Below are 17,165 nucleotides of genomic sequence, written 5' to 3'. Positions count from 1 at the left end.
CAGGAAGGGACCCATATGTTTGAGCTCATTTGAACTTTTATGGCAATACACTTTAAAAGGCATTTGAAGTACAACAAACAATGCAAGGTAGGCTAAAGTTTAAGAATAACTATTTGTCGGGGTTATTCATTGCCTTAAGAATTAAAAGTAGGTTGCATTTCCTTTCCCCATTTTGGGGGGGGGGGGGGCATGGTGGTGTTGCTTCATGAAGAAATTCCAAGTACAGTTTGACTAGTTATTTATGAGGGACTAAACTAAGCTTGTTGCTAGCAGCTACAAAGGGATGGACTGTGTAAGCAATCTTTCTTTCTCCAGCACCAGCTCCAGGATTCTCTTTGACACTGATTGGACATGACACCTGGCACAGTAAACAATGTTAGAATCGTTAAGTTTTCTTGACAAAATAAATTAATAAAACCAAGCCAGTCCTGTGTGGTACTTTTGAGGTAACCCCAGGCTTGGGCCAATCTGCCACAATCGCCATTTTATGGGGCTGAACTTCCTCATCAATAATTGAAGACTGCAGATGCGAAAGCAAACATGAGTGTGGAGTAGGCTAGATAAACAGATGAAGATATCAATTCCTTCCCTGGCTTGCCTGTCAATGTCTACACTTGCTGAAGTGTGAAACCATACTAAAGAGCAGTGAATTTTGCATGTAACACAAACTCTAAAATATCTGAGTCCCCTCCTCACAAGCAATACTTTCAGAACATAGATAATCATGGGACAAGGATGCATGCTGCTTCACGAAAATAGTGTGGTGATGAAATATGACTGCTCCAATGCAGTTTTAGAGGCAGTATGCAGACTAGCATTAGCAAGAGTTCTGAGATCAGGAACATGGCATCCTGACAATGTGAAAGGTTAAAAATGAGCAACATAGTCTTTTGTGGGTTCTTTGGGCCATATGGCCATGCTCCAGAAGTTTCTTCCTGATGTTTCGCCAGCATCTGTGGCTGGCATCTTCAGAGAATGCTTGCCTGGAAAAAGTGTGTGTGTATATGTGCGTGTGTGTGTGTGTGTGTGTGTGTGTATATATATATACTGTGTGAGCCTGGGAATGCATGGCAGGCCTCAGGCTGGTAGGCTAATGCAAAAAAGGATTAGTGTCTGCTAATTGGTGATCATTATCTGCTGGGAAAGCCCCTGACTCTGAATGGTTTCCCACTTACATTTGCTGAGTCCTAATTTTGCTATTCCTCAGGACTGGTAGCCAAATTTTGTTCACTTTAAGGGTTTCTTCTTTCCGGTTGAAATTATCCAGATATTTGTAGATTTCAAGGGCTTCCCTGTGCATCCTCACATGGTAGAAATTTGGGACCATGCCAACCACTACCATGTCAGGATATACAGGGAAATCATAAAATCATAAAACTACTGTGTGTCACCCAGTGAGAAGAAAACACTTGATTTCCCCCCATTATTACATGTTAGAATAATTCACATCACACAACACAGACAATAGTCACCTTCACCTATCTAGAATAAGGCATCTCAGTCTCCACCCTCACAGGCTTGAACACCCTGCCAAATAAGAAACACAAGAATTTTAAATTTTAAATGCATAGGCCATGTTCCAACATCAGAGTGACACAGTGTAAAATTTCTACATGCAGAACTATGCTATGTTTCTCCTCTCACCTCAAACCCATCTTTTAGCTACAGGAGCATTGTTACCCTAAATGTGTGGTCCTTGTATAGCCTCCACAGACAGTTGCAATCTAATTATTATTATTATTATTATTATTATTATTATTATTATTATTTATTCCGCTCAATCTCAGGGAATCCAAGTGGATTACAACAGTAAAAATCATACAATTAAAAATAGATGCATTAAAATTCTATATTTAACTAATCTGGAGAATATTTAGCTTAGATTTGCAAGAGCAGGTAATGTATGCTGGAACTAAACACCAGCTATACTGGTAATAACTGAGAGATTACAGGCATGGGGAACTATATGAACTTCTATTAGAGGAAATATAAAAGGACACACACACAAAGATAATCCATCTAAATAATCAACATACAAAGCTAGCTAAAATAGAAATGTGGAAAGGAATAACAGAGTTTTAGGGTTATATGAAGTTATAACCACCTGTCTTGAAGAAAAGGTCAAAAGACTTGAAGGAAAGCCAGGAAGTATGAAGACTCAAGCCATGGGGCTTGAGAATGCAGGTTTTCCAATAATAAATAATATAATAAAACTTTTATTTTTATCCCTCTTTTTGTAAAAACAATCAAAGTGGCATACAGCATATTAAAAACATACAATAATATGAACCGAGATCAGACAAAGACTGAGATCTGAGAGCAACAGTCACTGTATATGCAGGGGGAACACTAAAGCAAAAAAGTTACATTTTGGGATACTATTTATATCCTATATATATCCCCAATCCATAGAGGTTCCATGGGAAACCCAAAGCTTGATTGCTTCTCAACAGAACCTGAGCTGGTTCGAAAGTAAAGCGTCTGTTTTGATATTAGGTAGATGAAAGGGGTTTGATTTTGATTGATAATGCTTCATGGGCTTTACAACACCTAGACAAGATCTGGATTCCTCAGAAATGAGAGGGCAGGGCGGGGTGTTTAGGAATACACAAGAGATGAAAGGAGGGATTCCACTCTTGTCTGATATGGCAGGACTCATCTTTTTGCTTTCAGTTTCTGTCAAAAATGCAGAGTAGGCAAGGGAGTGATGATGCTCTTCCAGCAGTTCCTCCATCCCCACACCTTTCTACATGGTTGGGTCTACATGTCATTCATACTACCTATTTATGCCATCGCAATTGCATCCACTCATGCTGGTGCCTCATGTTGTATCAAACTATAGTTGGATTAATAAAAATATTAGGAGGTGTTCAGATGCTTATCATTCCTCATTCCACAGCCATTTGAGAGCAGGGGATATTGGAGACCCAGAAAAATGGCACTATCTGCCAAGATGTCTGGAATATCTTCCCCTCCTGCCATGGCCTTGCAAATGATGTCGCTGTTCTGCATCTGGCTATAGTAACATAGCCAAACACTTCTGATATACCCACTGCTCACTACTAGGTGGCCATGGAGTAGGGGATCCTGCAGGTAAAAGGTGGGGGGGGGGTTGGAGGGGGGATTTGATCATTGCATGAGCTCAGTTCAGAATTTCAACTTCTGCAACAACAACAACAACAACAACAACAAAGTTACTAATGATGGCATAAGTTCAAGTTACACCATCACAAGTCACAAACAAGATGGTACTCATCATCGTGTATTGAGTACTGAAAAAGAAAAGACTATTTCCCCTTATATTTCTCATTTAATCCACTACACACCATGGTACATTTTCACAAAAGGTCAACTGATACAGAACTGCAGGCTGCACTGAGAGAAGAAAGAGTCAATAATGGATAGAGGTAGCTTGTAGAAAACTTTCCACTGCTTTATTTATGGGAAGGGGAGCCATAGAGTGAGTGGTTTCCTATAAAATTAGGATGGGATGCCTAAATGCTAGTCATCACAAAATGAAGATTACCGAGGTATCAGTGAAGAGGAATTAGAACTTGTCTCTCATTTCTGCCATCCTCAGTATTGATTGCATAAAACCATTATATAACTGCTGTAACCTAGCAAAGGATAACATCACTCAACTTGTTGTATAACTATAACCTTTTAGTAACTTACAAAGTTACAAGGATATTGAAGGAAGAGTATGGAAAGGTGAAAGTGCTGGTTCACGATTTGGCTTATGCTGTTCCTTAATGATCTGTTAATGAATTGTTGTGGGTGTTAAGATGATGACAAGATGGATGAGAGGACACTGTTTTGTACCAAAAGCCAGTGGCTTGTGGCATTCAGATTTTTTTTCTAGTAGCTTAAAATTTACTATGTAAATATCATTGTACCATGATAGTCTGACTCACCTGCGGCCTCCTTTTCCTCTTGTTTAGTACACATTGTGCTAACAGATGTGGCTCCCTGCAGTCCAAAAGCTAAGATAGGAAATATCTGACTGTATTTAGTACTGACGTTTTGTGACCATACAGTGTAAATGGATTGCAGTTTCTCCTTCTGGCATTGTTAAGAGTTAGCAACCTTTGCATGCCTAGTTGCCTACATCGACTAACTCCTTCTTTACATGTTACTTTATAGAAATTTTGGCACATAATATATTTAGAGTGATTTCTTGTGTACTAGGGTCCCGCCCCCCATGCACACACACAAGCATACACATTCTTTGACTCTCTTCCTGGATTGCTTTAACCTGCAACCATTATTTTTTATTTTATTTTATTTTTCACTTTATTGATATTTAACAGTAAACAGCCATTTTTTCTCTTCCTTTTCTCTCCTCCATAAGGCCATATGTTTGATTAAGCACACATTTTTACAGATAAAACTACTTTTATGTACCTTTAAGAGAAGACTCAGCATATTCCTTTTATCTGCTAGATCTTGTGGCTGTATGGATGGGTGTGGGACTGGAGCCAGTTTTGCTTTTGCCTTGACATTTGATTACTTTTCTTGAGAGATCAACTATTATCTCACACATTTCCCAACAGACATCACCTGCCTTAAAGAGTCTACAAAAGCAATGTCTCTTTAGCAAACCTTAAAACATAAAAAAAGAAAAATCAACTTATAAGTTACAATAGCATTAGAGACCTACCATGTTGATCTGTCATCACATTTCTACCCAATCATGTTCTACCCAAGCTGTCCCAACCTAGATTTCATAAGATAACACTAAGGCATGCATCTAGTAGTACAGTCAGTTGTGCAGTGACAAGGAGGGGGAATGAGGGCAATAAAATTTCCCTTCCATCCCAAGAGAGAAGGTGGGGCAAAGTTACCAAGGGAATGCAAAGACTGCAAATATAAAAAAATAAAAGTATGAATAGTGTTTAGTGTCTCACTTTGCAAAGCAGAGGAATCCCATTCCATGTCTGCTGTCCTGAGCAAATCAAGAAGAATTTTAGAATCTATAAATTGCCAAGTAAAAATACTGCAGATTTGCCATCACACTATCTATTATGAATGCTTATTATGTACCATTAGCACCTGTGTCAGTGTGATAACAAGACAGGTGACAACATAAGAAACATTTAGTGCCTGTATCAGATCATCTTTAGTTACAACACAGTACAATGAAAGGTACATGTAAATAAATAAAATAAGTAGGAATTAGTATGTGCAGAAAAATAAAATTAATCTACTGGTATGTACCCAGCCTTGGGGCAGAAAGGCAAAAAGAGGGAAATGATTGGAAAGTCTGACTGGGGAGAGATCAGCTTGCATCAGGGTGCAGATTGATCTGAAAGAGACTTTAAAATCAGTGATTGGAGATTTTATTAATCCCATCCACCTCCTCTTTCTCACCAATGTTCAGGTGAATGGTGGAAAGAGACAGGTGGTGCCTGGAGCATTAGATTCTCATTTCTATGGTGGGTCTGGTGGTAGTGCTAATAAACGGCTGCCCTAGGTTTGCAAATGGGCTAGACATCTTTAATAGACAGTGCTAGGCTGCAGTTGCAGCAACAACCCAAGGATCATAGTAGGATTCTGTGGCCACAGCAGCTACTGCAACATTTGGATGAGGTGGCAACAACAACTTAGCAGCCAATATATTGTGCCATTGGTGGAATAATTCTTGTATTAAATTGTTATTTGATAGTTCTTCTGATCCTCTTATATTCAGTGCTTTCCCTATTGCTTTTCCAAAGCAATATTCTAAAGTTTATCAATTAATATATTCTTTCATATGTAAGAGCATTTGTTTAGAGTATTTTATGTACCATTTCTTAAAGTAGTATAATTTAAATCAAGTCTTAACCATAAATTAAACTGAGTAGTTTTTACTTAACTAGATGACTTATGTATTTACTTCTTTTCCCCCTTTAAAAAGTGATGGGTGACGTTGAAGCCCTAAGGCACAAAGAAACTGGGCTGGACTCTCTTTCTGTTCTTCAGTCCTGTCTGTTCCTATTTTCTTCTCCCCTCTTCGGAATTAGGGTCTGAAGATGGACTTTCGTTCGGGTTCTCTGGACCTCCTTTCCTTCAAGGAGGTACTTGCCCTGTTGTGATGATGGTTTACCCCCTCAGAAAAGGACCACACAGGTTCTATCCCAGTTTCTGTGGTTTGGTTTTATATATCACACAAAGCATTGCCGGTCACATCTCCATGCACCACTGGGAGTTCACTTGTACTTGCTCTGCTGCTGCTGGCACTGGTGTTGAGGTGGAGAGACGGTTTTTAAATTTGCTGTCTCCCAAGCTTTCTCTGCTGGCACTCAGGGTGAGGTTTTAAAGGACCTCTGCTTCTACACACATGCTGCTGCTGATGTTGCTGGAGAGATAGTGTTTGGGGGCGAGGTTTTAAAGGACCTCTGCTTCTACACACATGCTGCTGCTGATGTTGCTGGAGAGATAGTGTTTGGGGGCGAGGTTTTAAAGGACCTCTGCTTCTACGCCCATGCTGCTGCTGATGTTGCTGGAGAGATAGTGTTTGGGGGCGAGGTTTTAAAGGACCTCTGCTTTTACGCCCATGCTGCTGCTGATGTTGCTGGAGAGATAGTGTTTGGGGGCGAGGTTTTAAAGGACCTCTGCTTCTACACACATGCTGCTGCTGATGTTGCTGGAGAGATAGTGTTTGGGGGCGAGGTTTTAAAGGACCTTTGCTTCTACGCACATGCTGCTGCTGATGTTGCTGGAGAGATAGTGTTTGGGGGCAAGGTTTTAAAGGACCTCCACTCCTATGCCCATGCTGCTGCTGTTTCTGCTGGAGAGATGGTGTTAGAGGATGAGGTTTTTAAGGACCTCTGCTTCTGTGCCCACACTGCTGCTGGAGAGATGATGTTTGGGGATGAGGTTTTAAAGGACCTTCACTCCTACGCCCACTATGTTGCTGCTGCTGCTGCTGCTAAGCACTTTACACTTTGATAGCAAGCCACAGCTCCTAATTTCTCCTAGAACACATGGAAATAAAGTAATGTTTGGTAGATTATTTCCATTTTAACAGTTGTAGATCCCATTAAATTTAATGGGGTTTCTTTCTGAATGATCATACACAGATAGCTACATTGCCCTCTTCTTAACAGTTACTAATTAAATGCAAAAAATGTTTTTGTCATTGCCTATGTTCGTTGTCCCTTTATGCATCATTGATAGTTTCTCAAATTTCTCTTTTATAGAAACTTTTCTGCCTTCTTCCCAGTTCTACCCCTCCAATGAAAATTGTCTTGCTACAACCATGAGCATACAAATGGATTGACAGGATAAGGAAAAGAGGAATATCATTTCACTGGGAGCAAACTATTTTTAAAATTCAGGCTCTCTGTAATTGCCTTGACAGTTGGCTTGCTAAGTACACAAAGTTTGTTAGAAATATGTATAACCAAATATATTTCTTTGCTTTGATTTAAGTTCAAGACTGCTTGTAGTGTCTATGGGAATCTAATTTTAAGTTTCTTCTCTTCTCAAGTGAAACCTTAAACTGCTTTTTTTAAAATCTAAGGTATTAAAATAAGTACTTTAAAAATCAACTGCTAGACCACAATCAATAGATTGATTCCTGTTTTGTTCAGTATAATGTTTCTCAAATGATTGTTGTTGTTTAATATTATAAGAGACTCTTCACTGAGGTTATGAAGATTCACCAACTAGATTAAAAAACGGTAAGCCATGGAAAATCTGTTTTAGTAGGAAAGCAGTGAATAAAACTATAGAATATGTAGTAATCCAGGGAATATACAGTCCTTTCTTGTCAAGGATGCTTCCTCCCTACTTTCTGCCATTGTTCTCTGATGGGGGCGGCTGCTTGCTGTGCTTCCTCTTTTCTTGAGGGTGGAGGTCTTTTTGTAATTAAAAGATTGGGTGTCCCATCTTTGCTGTATCAACTGAGAGAATGCTGGGTTGCCCAGGATAAGACCATCCTCCTTATCCATACAAAATAAATAAGATAATGATAGTATTAGTATTAGTATTAGTATTCCCATCCCAGCAGATTCACCATGCTTTACTACACTGGGTGACACCAACCCACTGATGGCAACTGAAAGAGTAGATGGAGCTCTCACACATGGCTATCCAGACTTCCCACTTCAGCACTCTATAAATTGTACACTTTTAAAAGATCTGAAGTGAGTTCATTTATTTTAGGTGGAAATTATCAGAGGGCAAAAAAATAAATTAAATAAAAAAATAAAAATCAGAGGAATACCAGATGTCTTCAAATATGCTATGATCTATGATAGCATACAATCATGTCACTTGTAAACAATGTCCTTGAACAAATCATTTTAATTTATACACTAACATATGTATGGATGAAGCTTGACATTTATTTCTATTCCTTGGTGTCAGAAGCAATATCTTTTCCTGTGTACCATGAATCTGGGAAATTTCTTCCCATGAGGAAAAAAAATCCCTTGTGTCAAGTATGCTGAATGTGGATTGTGGCTTACGTTTTATTATTTGGCTCATTATATACTTGCAGCACAGCTAATGTTTGGTTACCTGGGGTCCTTTTCATTCAGATGCCATGCAGACTTGTCACTTATAAAATAACTGGAATCGTTCTACACCATAGGATAAACTGTTCATTAAACTCTCTGTCAGTCTCCATGCATTAAATTCAATAAAAGGCTACATAGAATTACATGTGTAATTCTACCCAATAATTCAGAGACTCATGCCTTCTACTTTTAAAAGTTACTTTAAAAAATCATCTTACCATAAATGCTTGGTCCTGAAAGCAATTTGACCAGCTGAAGATGAAAAGGCACAAATCCCTCTTGGTTGGTGAACCCTCCCCCACCAGGTTTCTTTTCCAGCTAGAAATATAACACAAGATATTGTCAGTGTCCAACTGCCCAAGATAAATAAAAAATGGTAATGGGCAGGAATTTGGTCAAAACAAGCCATTCTGGCACAGTGAGACAGCCTATCAAGCATTTTTCAATTCCCTCAAGCCTATGGGCTAAGCCCCAAGCCTTTTTCTGCCTTTTGTGTTTGCCAACTACACCAAAATCTCCGTATGAAGTCAATATTTTTCCCTTTCTATAGCTGGGTGTATGCACACATAGAGAACAAGCAGAAAATTGACCACAGACTGATAAATTTAAAAGTTGCACAGAATCCTTTTAATGCCACATCCAATGCCATTTGAAGTGGGGGTATATGTCAAAACTTCCAGATTTTCCAATATCTAGTTAGATATTTTTCAATATGTCCTGGAGCCTTTTCACACTATGGAATTACAGCACTATGATTACTCTTTAATGCAGCATCCTATGAAATCCTGGGGGTTGTAGTTTGGTGAGTTACAAGAGCTGCCTGAGCGAGAATTCTGAACACCCCGACTAAAATGGAAAGTCCAGGATTTCAAAAGATGGAGCCATGGAAATTAATGTGGAATCACAGTGTTGCTGATCAACTTTAAATCATGAGACCAGACACATAACATGGGTTGTAAAAATGGGCCACTTTTATTTGAATTAAACTATCTAACTGTTTTTCAAAATCTGCAAAATTTGAAGGGATTAACCTGGTGCCCGAGCAGCTGAGGCAGGCAGTCTCTTCCTCAGACCTCTTCCTCAGTGTCCCCTGGGCGAAACACCTGAACACCGAGACAAAAAAAAAAAAAAAAACATAATTGGGTTATTCCTCGGCCAGCTCGCATCTGGAACACTAAGTTGAGACTTCCTCCCTCAACTCACATGACTTGAGTGAGGATTATATCCCACCTGAGCCCTAAGGAAGGTCTCTTTTGCCATCTCCCTCTTCACATGTTCTAGAGAAAAAGTTTAAGAGGATTAACCACCCAAAGAGGGTGCCAAGGTGTTCACCAGAAAGCTAATTATCCCCCATCAACTGCAAGTGACCGCCTATTTAAGTCTTCACCCGGGCCAATTGTCAAGTCCCAAAAAACAGTGTGAGGTAGGCAAAAAAGCCTTGGAAAGGAGAGAAAATTGTGACCTGGTCCAGAAGCCACCACTAAAGCCATACTGAAGAAGAGGTGGGAGGGTGGGACAATGATGAGGTGGGGCATTGCTGGTTTAAATAGCCCCAGCTTGCTCCACTCCTTCCCTGGACGTGGTGCCAAGCACTGGTCCAATTATTTGCTGGCCTCCATTCAAGAGATCAACAAATGCACATCCCTGGCCAGGGTGCAGCGTGGGGGATGTGAATTATAATTGTATAATATGCAAGCATCCATAGTCACATTGGAGATTGTCACACGGAGGGAGAAAGATAGGAGCAAAGGGGTCTGCTCCCATCTCATTTGTGCAATTGGAGCAAAGATTATCACACGCAACTCGCTTCTCCCATCCTTCTGCCATTAGTGAAGTATAATGGCCCCATCATTTGGTATTTACTGGAGAAGCACACTGTGTGTGATAATCTTTGCCCCAATCACGTGAATGGGATGGGACAATCCACTTTGCTCCTGTCCTCCTCTTGTACGATAATCTCCATTGTCATGCGAGCATTATACCAACTACCATGCATCTGTATGGTTATGGAAGAAAAAATTATATAAATTAGTTGATCAATTGATCTTTTAAGTATGAATTTTTAATGTAATTGTGATTCAATTGTTATTTTGAGGGTGGGGGGGGAGAGTAGAACTAGGGACTATGGTGTATTGTTATTTTATTATGTATTGTCACATCCGCTCGCTGCTTTGACCATGTTTCTTCTCTTTTATCCTCCCTTCATTGGCTCCCCTTCCCCTTCCGCATCCGGTACAAGCTTTTGTTATTGACTTTCAAAGCCCTCCATGGATTGGCCCCTCCTTACTTATCTGACCTTCTTTCTCCTTACATTCCTACTCGCACCCTCTGCTCTTGTAGTCAAGGTCTCCTGTCACAGTGTAGGACTACCACTGCCCCTCCCGAATTCGTCCCTTCTCGCTTGCTGCCCCTTACTCCTGGAACCTTCTTCCCCCACATGCACACCTCATCACTTCTCTACCCAGTTACAAAACTGAGTTAAAAACTATATTGTTTAGAGAAGCATTCCCAGAGGCGAGCCCCTCTCTGACCCAGGAAGCCCCTTTTTAACCATCCATGAAGAAGCCAAGCCCTTCCTCCAGTCCATCTGCCTTGGTCCAGGCCTCGGAGGTGGAGAAGATCTGCTGGACCTGATCCTATTCCCCACCACCACTCCCTTCTCCTTTTGTGTCGTGTCTTTTTAGACTGTAAGCCTGAGGGCAGGGAACCGTCTGACTAAAAGATTGTATGTACAGCGCTGTGTAAATTTACAGCGCTTTATAAATAAAGGTTAATAATAATAATAATAATAATAATAATAATAATGGACTGTTATACTTGGTCCTAATCAGAGCAGGTGGGATATAAATAAAAGTATATTATTATTTATTATTAAAGTTTTATTAAAGATGTTGTCCATCTGCAAGCACTGGGAATGAACACTCGCACCTCCTCATCCTCACTGCTGCCTTGATTTGCATGCCTTGTCTCCTCCCCCCAAACTTGTTATTCATGCTTTCACTGGTCAGTGTTTGAGTGTCTGTCTTCTTGAACCTTCAGGGAAGAGAAACAGAAGTTGCACGAGGAAACAGCAGTTGCTCCAGCAGTTGCATCTTCTGTTAGCTCCATCAGCACAAAAAGTCAACATGGGTTTCTGAGAAACAAGTCATGCCAGACTAATCTGATCTCCTTTTTGATAAAATTACCAGCTTGTTAGACAAAGGTCAATGCTGTAGATATAGCATATCTCAATATCAGTAAGGCCTTTGACAAGGTCCCTCGTGATATTCTTGCAGACAAGCTGGTAAAATGTGGGCTAGACAATGTGACTGTTGGGTGGATTTGTAAATTGGTTGACTGGCCGAACCCAAAGGGTGCTCAACAATGGCTCCTTTTCATCCTGGAGAGAAGTGACCAGTGGGGTGCCACAGGGGTCTGTCCTGGGCCCAGTGCTATTCAACATCTTTATCAATGATTTGGATGAAAAAATAGAGGGCATGGTTATCAAATTTACAGCTGACACCAAATTAGAAGGAATAGCTAATACAGTACCCAAGAGGACAGGATCAAAATTCAAAATGACCTGAATAGATTAGAAAACTGGCCCAAAACTAACAAAATGAACTTCAACAGGGAAAAATGTAAGATACTGCAGTTAGGTAGAAAAAATGAAATGCATAGATATAGGATGGGGGACACCTGGCTTAAGGAGAATACGTGTGTAAGGGATCTAGGAGTCCTTGTAGACCACAAGTTGAGTATGAATAAACAGTGTGATGCAGCAGCTGAAAAGGCCAATGCTATTTTAGGTTGCATCAATAGAAGTATAGTGTCTAGATCAAAGGAAGTAATAGTGCCACTCAATTCTGCCTTGGTCAGGCCTCACCTGGAATCCTGTGTCCCGTTCTGGGCCCCACAATTCAAAAAGGATGTTGACAAATTGGAGTGTGTCCAAAGGAGGGCCACAAAAATGGTGAACGGCCTTATGGGGAAAGACTTAGGAAGCTGGATATGTTTAACCTGGAAAAGAGATGGTTAAGAGGTGATATAATAGTCCTGTTTAAGTATTTGAAGGGGTGTCACACTGACGATGGAGCAAGTTTGTTTTCTGCTGCTCCAGAGAGTAGAACATGGAACAATGGATGCAAGCTACATAGAAAGAGATTCACCTTTAACATTAGGAGGAACTTCCTGACAGTAAAAGCTGTTCAATAGTGGAACACACTCCCTTGGAGTGTGGTGGAGTCTCCGTCTTTGGAGGTCTTTAAGTAGAGGCTGGATGGCCATCTGTTGGGGATGCTTTGATTGTGAGTTCCTGCATGGCAGGGGGTTGGACTAGATGACCCTCGTGGCCTCTTCCGATTCATTGATTCCATGAATGAGTATAGAGAAGCTGCTCCCACTGCTCTTCTCCTCCTCTCTTCCTTCCATGATTGGGAGAGTATGGAGGTGTGGCTACCACCTGGGGAAAGGACGGTAGCAGCAATCCTTAGTGGCCACTCTCAGTGACTGATATGAAAGAATGTCAACAAAGCTTGAGAGGGGGGAAGTGGGGCATTTGAACACCCACTGAGAAACTGGGAATACAATGGGTTAAGTTTGGTCAGTTTGGACAGATCGTTTGGTATGTGAATGTGACCCTAGGAGAACAGGAATTGTAGATGTGGCCATTGCATTGTCTGCAAACCCCAGAAGAAAAGGAGGAGGCTCGGAAGTAAATAGAGATGAAGATGAACCTGTTGCTATATTATGAAACTATACCCTGATTTAGGAAAGCAGACATAGGGGGATGTATGTGTTGGCAGCAACCCTGGAATAACTGTAAGGAAAGATGACAAACACTTGAAAGACGACTTGAGAATAGGGTGAGGGAAACCAGGTATAACAGGCACTTCTTGTTGTTCTGTATCTTCTGTTAACTGTCAACTAGAATAGATTCTACATTGGAATCTTTGGCTTTTGGGGGTAGGAGAAGAAGCTTGATTTGGAGTCTGAATGAAATAAAGATGCTAGACCCAGCCCTGTGTATGGCCCAAGGGCTACATATATTTATGCAACACTAAAAGAGTTGTAAAATCTTGGCCTCTTACTACTTGCTTTCTTTTTCCTTTTAAAAAGAGAAACAAAGATCTTTGAACTCTAAAGCTTCTTTTAGAGCCCTTCAGTAAATGCTTCTTGGATCTGTATGACATCTGCTGGAAGACTTGGTGATCAAACTTGTTTTCTTTCCTGTCTTCTCCAACCAACTTCTTTTCTTTTTCTCCTTCTCCTCCTCCTGCTTCCCCGCCCCCCAGCTACTGAACACTTCGAGATAACAGCACTTGCCATAAAAGACAAATAACATACATCTTAAAACAGAATAAAATTTAAGTGGAAGACTGTATGAACATGTTTTGTTTATTTCCAGCTAGCAAACAAGCTTCCTCAGAGGTCTCTTAAACTAGACGGCAGCAAAGTCTACACAACCCTCTAAAGAATATTTTTAAAATGAAATAGAAATCTTTATATAGCTCTATCCTCTTTCTCTCTCACACGCACAAACACACAAAAGTCAGTTACTTTTATACAGCTTAGGCTAATCAAGACAAAGCATTGGGAAGGAAGGGTGAAAGCACTGATATCCTTCGACAGATTTGTTTTCACATTTTTAAACAACCATATTTAGAATTAATAAAATCCTATCAAATTCAAGTGTCTGGCTTTCATGGTATATTCCCAAATTAACTATGATAATTTATCACAGTAAATCGCCCTTTCCAAGATGACATTTCTAAGGCTCCGTTTATGGTGAAACTACTGCAGCAGGCATTTTTGTTGTTTCTAGCAGCTTTGTAGCACCTCTAAGTACTCTAAATTCAGCTAGATACTCATGTATTTCATCCAGTGTACTTCACAGTACACTAGTGTGTATTGTAGGAATCGTCTACGAGAGAATGGCAAATTAAACTCTATTCCTCCTAAGTACCATTGCTGAACATAATTTTTCCTCATGTCTGAAAAGAGGCAGCCGCAGAGGGAGGGGGGTAGCTTGTCACAGTTCATTCTACAGTGCTTTTATTTGGTTTATTTTTGCTTTAATGTGTCTGTCAGAAGAGAGCCGATGTGGGTGTAAAAGTGGAACGAACACATTTTCCGTAATGTCTTGTGAATCATAAGGAAGGCCTCATCTGTTACTTTTCCTGTGTGGGTGGTCAGTTGCAGATTGCCTTAATTTTCACCACAACCTTCCACGCAGCTTGGATGCTAAGCATCTTGCTGTCCTAAGTTAATTCCCTCCCCCCCCCCTCCTAGAGGTGCAGTGTGCCTTTGGCTTTACAGAATCAACAACCAGATGCTCTATATGCTCCTGCCAGGTTTTATATAAGGCAATAATGACAGCTTAGGAAGCTGTTGCATAAATTGTAGCACCTACCAAATGAGGAGGATGTATTAGTCTTTGAACAATTCCTTGCAGCTCATATGGAATGCTTTGATTTGAAAACTGCTTTTTGTGTGTGTGTGTAAATGTGTGACAGTTCTCTGGTCAATCAAAACCTCACATTAACCTGGAATGCTAACAAACCCCACTCCTTTCACCCCCATACTGTCAGCACATTTCCAATAGGACTAAACCCAGAGATGATGCTAATGTCAATCCCCCTCTTTAAAATACTTGTAATTCAAATATAGTTCCTTCAAGAGAAAATGTGGCTTCTGTTCCAATTTCAGCCACATCATGTTGCTCTTGAACACATTAAAATAAAATAATAGGGCTTCTTAATGCGATTCCCTTGCTTTTTCAGAGCTTCTTCCTGCAGTAACTATTTCAGGCATTAATCCTATGCACACAAACCCCCAGTTAAGCCCCATGGAATTCATTGGGTCTTCTCTATAAGTATGCATAGGGTTGTGTTTTTAGGGGCTGTTCTTTTTCTCCTAGGCATTCTCTCTAATTTTAACGACAGATTTTCTGCAAAAATCCATTGCTAGGGAGAGATAGGGGATAAAAAAATTGAATTAGTGATGGAAGCTGTCTGGTAGCTTTTGCCCATCCCATACTTCAACTGCATCCAATGCATTTCTGTTCCCCTTTAAAACTTCCACTTGGAGATAGGACAAGTGCTAATCTGAAATTTTCGTGATGGCTTCCCCCTTTCCATCTTCTAAAAAGTCATGATGATCATTATCAAACATTCAGTATAGAGTGAATACATTAAACATAGAAGTGATGCAAGAAGATCTACAGTATCTATCACAGACACTTTGGCGCTATCTGCACTGCAGAAATAATGTAATTTGACACTGTTTTAACTTTAACAACCCTGGCTCAATACTATGGAATACTGGGATTTGTAGTTTTGTGAGATATTTAGCCTTCTCTTTCAGAGAGCTTTGCTGCCATAAGAAACTACAGTTCCCAGGATTCCATAGCATCAAGCCATGTCAGTTAAAGCAGTATCAAGCTGCATTAATTCTAGAGTGTACATGCAGCCTTACACACCATTAAATCAAATAGTCCCAAAGAGTAAACTAACTTGAATGAAATCCCACACTTTCTAATTTATAGTTTTTTAAAAAGAGAGAAGGAGATTCAGATTTCTACCCTGTAAACTGGTAGCACATAGTCGTTATTTTCTCATTCAGAATATCTAATTATATCACAAAAGCAGAGCCAGCATAGCGTAGTGATTTGAGTGTTGGACTGTAACTCTGGTGACCAAGGTTTGATTCCCAGCTCTGCCATGAAACTCACTGGGTGAACTTGGGCAAGTCACATGCTTTCAGCCTTAGGGGAAAGCAATGGCAAACATCCTCTGAACAAATCTTGCCAAGAAAACCCCATGATACATTCTCCTTAGGGTTGCCATAAGTTAGAAACAACTTGAAGGCACACAACAGCAACAACAACAATAATAAAGGTAAATAATAAGTAACAATAAAGGTCAATGCATTATTTATGGAATTTAACAAATGGATGAACAAATGAATTTAACAAAGGTCAGATGGTAGGACTAGGTGTCCCTTGTGTTCCTTTCTATAGACTTTGAGTCTATGAATGAATAATGAGTAGATAGTCTAGAAGTAGGGCACCATCTCTTGGGGTTCTCCCCATCTAGTTTCTGTTGGGTGAAGATACCTGAAAGAGATTGTGTGGAGACAACCTAAGGGTAATATAAGGTACACATATTCAATGATGTTTAGGGCTTTAAAGGTCAGCCCCTATTCAGAGTTAAAGAGATTTTTGTCCTTGTTAAGGACACCAGATCTCTCCCTGTGAATTGCAATACCCAGATAATAACATGCTCACATGCTCCACTAATTTGAACAGAGCATATTCCTACCATCAGGCTGTATGCATGCTCCTATTTGTCACATCTCTCAATCTAAATAATAGGCACTTAAACATTATGCAGATGGATGTTGGTGCACAGCCCAAAATAGATTCAGAAGCACAATTTTGCATATGAATGCTCTGTAGAAATGCATATCAGTGATTTCTTTAAAAACTGAGAGAAGTTCAGAGGAAATAAGTAAGTAGTAAAGACATTTCTAGGTTGAAAAAGAAGAGAAATGGATAATGAAACCAGGAGTAAGTAGGATACGAGCAGGCGGTTTTAATAGCGTTGCCTCAGAGTGCTCAGCATCAAAGTCAGTTTCCAACCAGAGATTGTCAAATTTAAAAATCAAAGAATGTCATGTATA

The sequence above is a fragment of the Sceloporus occidentalis genome, unplaced genomic scaffold (assembly GCF_023333645.1).
Source record: "Sceloporus occidentalis isolate IW3139 unplaced genomic scaffold, rSceOcc1.0.p SCAF_6, whole genome shotgun sequence".
NCBI lineage: Eukaryota > Metazoa > Chordata > Lepidosauria > Squamata > Phrynosomatidae > Sceloporus > Sceloporus occidentalis.
This window is presented reverse-complemented; position numbering follows the sequence as displayed.